This window comes from Salvelinus fontinalis, chromosome 40, assembly GCF_029448725.1.
Source record: "Salvelinus fontinalis isolate EN_2023a chromosome 40, ASM2944872v1, whole genome shotgun sequence".
Classification (NCBI taxonomy): domain Eukaryota; kingdom Metazoa; phylum Chordata; class Actinopteri; order Salmoniformes; family Salmonidae; genus Salvelinus; species Salvelinus fontinalis.
In genome coordinates this window covers 2,840,916-2,844,998 of record NC_074704.1, presented here as the reverse complement: position 1 = coordinate 2,844,998, position 4,083 = coordinate 2,840,916, and positions in this window count along the sequence as shown.

Sequence of the window (4,083 nt, the reverse complement as noted above, 5' to 3'; positions counted from 1 at the left end):
CAAACAGCCAGTACTTGGGAAACATAGATCAAGGGATGTCCAGCCCTCCTGGAGAGTTTCTTCCAGACCTATTTTAAAGAGATAGTTCACCAAATTAATAAATGTTTTGCTTAAAGAGATAGTTCACCAAATTAATAAATGTTTTGCGTCCTTACCTCGAAAGCAGTCTATGGATAAGCAGACTACGATCTATGATTTGGTTCCCCTCTATGATTTGGTTCCCCTCCCCATCAACCATTAATATAACATCATTCCTGTGCAGAGCCTTGGTGTAGTGGTAAAACACCCTGGTAACGTGTCACATTCAATTTTCCACCTGAGAACATGGATCAATCCCTGCATCCAACCTTCCCACTGTTTCTAGCATTTGCCGGTCTCATTTCATTACTGTCTGAATAAACCATCAATTTGTTCTCCCTTCCCCCCCCCAAAAAATATTAGCACACTTTCCATTTCATTCCCCATTAATCTCAAAGCAAAAGAGTAGTCAGATGTGTTGTGTTCATGTCATGTTTAAAGCATCCTGAATACACCTGATTCTCCACCCTGGTCATAGACCATGTTTAAAGCATCCTGAATACACCTGATTCTCCACCCTGGTCATAGACCATGTTTAAAGCATCCTGAATACACCTGATTCTCCACCCTGGTCATAGACCATGTTTAAAGCATCCTGAATACACCTGATTCTCCACCCTGGTCATAGACCATGTTTAAAGCATGCTGAATACACCTGATTCTCCACCCTGGTCATAGACCATGTTTAAAGCATCCTGAATACACCTGATTCTCCACCCTGGTCATAGACCATGTTTAAAGCATGCTGAATACACCTGATTCTCCACCCTGGTCATAGACCATGTTTAAAGCATGCTGAATACACCTGATTCTCCACCCTGGTCATAGACCATGTTTAAAGCATGCTGAATACACCTGATTCTCCACCCTGGTCATAGACCATGTTTAAAGCATTCTGAATACACCTGATTCTCCACCCTGGTCATAGACCATGTTTAAAGCATCCTGAATACACCTGATTCTCCACCCTGGTCATAGACCATGTTTAAAGCATCCTGAATACACCTGATTCTCCACCCTGGTCATAGACCATGTTTAAAGCATCCTGAATACACCTGATTCTCCACCCTGGTCATAGACCATGTTTAAAGCATTCTGAATACACCTGATTCTCCACCCTGGTCATAGACCATGTTTAAAGCATCCTGAATACACCTGATTCTCCACCCTGGTCATAGACCATGTTTAAAGCATCCTGAATACACCTGATTCTCCACCCTGGTCATAGACCATGTCAAAATTCAGGGAACTGCAGGAAATGAGCTTTAAAACAGTAAATTATTTCTGGGGGGAGGACCCCCAGTCCCCCGATCTAGGGATTGTGCCAGGGGGCAATGAAATTCACATAGTAAATCTCACTCCAAGCTTTCTTAAATAATTGGCAGCCCTGAGAAAATGAAATGCTTGCTGAACTTGTTTGGGACGCTCTGGATCGATGTGTACGACAGCGTGTTCCAGTTCCCGCCAATATCCAGCAACTTCAACCACAATCATTGAAGAAGAGTGAGACAACATTCCACAGGCCACCATCATCACTCTGATCAACTCTATGTGAAGGAGATGTGTCACGCTGCATGAGGCAAATGGTGGTCACACCAGATACTGACTGGTTTTCTGATCCACGCGCCTACCTTTAAAAAAAAAACTGTATTCCCAGTCATGTGAAATCCATTGATAGGGGCCTAATTAATTTATTTCAATTGACTGATTTCCTGTAACTCAATAAAATCTTAGAAATTGTTACATAATGCGTTTATATTTTTGTTTAAAAAATTTGTGTGGTATCTATCTATCGATATTTTTTATATCTATTTTTTATATCCACAAAAAAATGGTGGATTTGTGTGTGATATATATCTATCGATATAGCAAAACTTGCTTTCATTGAATTTCCCCAAAAAAAGGCATGAAAAGGTAACGTAATGGGATCTTACTGTGGTGTGTGAAGAATCCAATACTTGACCTTGTCTGTGGTACAAATCACACTATTGTGGAAGCACCTCCTCTAAGAGTGTGAATCAGGCTGTTTGAGAAGGTTCTGAATCCAAAGCAACCTGCCTACACATTGTTTTAAAGTACAACAGACCAGCAGAGCTACTGTAGTAGGTCAAAGCTGCTGGAAACCCCTTGTTTTAAAGTACAACAGACCAGGAGAGCTACTGTAGTAGGTCAAAGCTGTTGGAAACCCCTTGTTTTAAAGTACAACAGACCAGGAGAGCTACTGTAGTAGGTCAAAGCTGTTGGAAACCCCTTGTTTTAAAGTACAACAGACCAGGAGAGCTACTGTAGTAGGTCAAAGCTGTTGGAAACCCCTTGTTTTAAAGTACAATAGACCAGCAGAGCTACTGTAGTAGGTCAAAGCTGCTGGAAACCCCTTGTTTTAAAGTACAATAGACCAACAGAGCTACTGTAGTAGGTCAAAGCTGTTGGAAACCCCTTGTTTTAAAGTACAATAGACCAGCAGAGCTACTGTAGTAGGTCAAAGCTGTTGGAAACCCCTTGTTTTAAAGTACAACAGACAAGCAGAGCTACTGTAGTAGGTCAAAGCTGCTGGGAACCCCTTGTTTTAAAGTACAACAGACCAGCAGAGCTACTGTAGTAGGTCAAAGCTGTTGGAAACCCCTTGTTTTAAAGTACAACAGACCAGGAGAGCTACTGTAGTAGGTCAAAGCTGTTGGAAACCCCTTGTTTTAAAGTACAACAGACCAGGAGGTCAAAGCTGTTGGAAACCCCTTGGTAGAGCATGGGTGGAAGAGGCATTGGGATGCTCATGTTAATTTCCTATCTTTTGGGGGGGGCTTCAGACCAATGTCCATTCTCACTTAAAACTGAGTTTTTTTTGTTTTTTAATAACACACACACACACACACACACACACACACACACATACATACATACACACACGCACAATATATATATATTGATTGATCAATACATATTTCTAATTTATTCAGTTAAGCCTCATTGTTGTGTCAAGACTTGGGTCATCCACGTACGTTTCGTTTCAGATCCCAATACCGCCCTCGTGTGGATGTAAATACACAGCGCTGCCCTTACTAAAAAAAATATTGGTTTTTAAACTGCAGTAAAAGTGCAGTAACATCAGTGAACTGTGGTATTTTGGATTAAAAAATATTAAAACTGTGTTATTTTATACACAGTATTTGCAACATACAGCAATTAGACTTCACTTTAACGACAGCTATACTGTTCTGACTGCAATCTATTTTTTCGTTAGGGTGGTAGCTCGCCTAGTCCCATTCCAAACTACTGATCCACTCTCCACACTTTCTAGTTCTCTTGTACTTTCCGCGTTTATAAACACAGTGCAGAGAATCTCTGGTCACGAAGTCTATCTCCTTCACAGAGTGAAAAGTTCACCTTCATATTACGAAGAAACCGTCGGGGATAGCAGTGACCAAACAAGTAATCCGGCTCAAATTAAAAAACATTTCTCATTCTGGCCCGGAACCAATGCCATATGTCACGCACGTGTCGTCCGGTTCCTGGAAACGAGCATTAACCCTCTCTCGTCCAAACCCTCCTTTTCCCGTTTAGAAACAAATACACACAAAAAAAATTTGAATCTTAAGATAATATTGTTAAATAAGATTCCAATATGCCTAACATCTTCAATAATACCATACTATTGGCCTAGTCTGGTACTTCTGGTATTGAACAATGCTACACATAAATAGGCCTAGTGGGTTATAGGATGGGGGGGGGGGGGGGGGGGTGATATTGAGCAGCAACAATGTGATGTTTACAGCTTCTCTTATCGGTGTTATTGGACCGAGGGTCGAGACAACTTTTTCGAACTAACTCCATTTCCGGATCACACTCCTCAGTCACCCCGGGTCTTCGCCGCGGCCAGAATCCATGTTGTTTCTGTGTCTCTCCCACAGCGACGGAGCTAGTGAGCGGCCTGTCCAATAACCCTTCACGTTGCTGGGACCTGTGTGTCGAGAGTGTGTTTGTATTCACCCCCCACCCCACCCCCCAAAA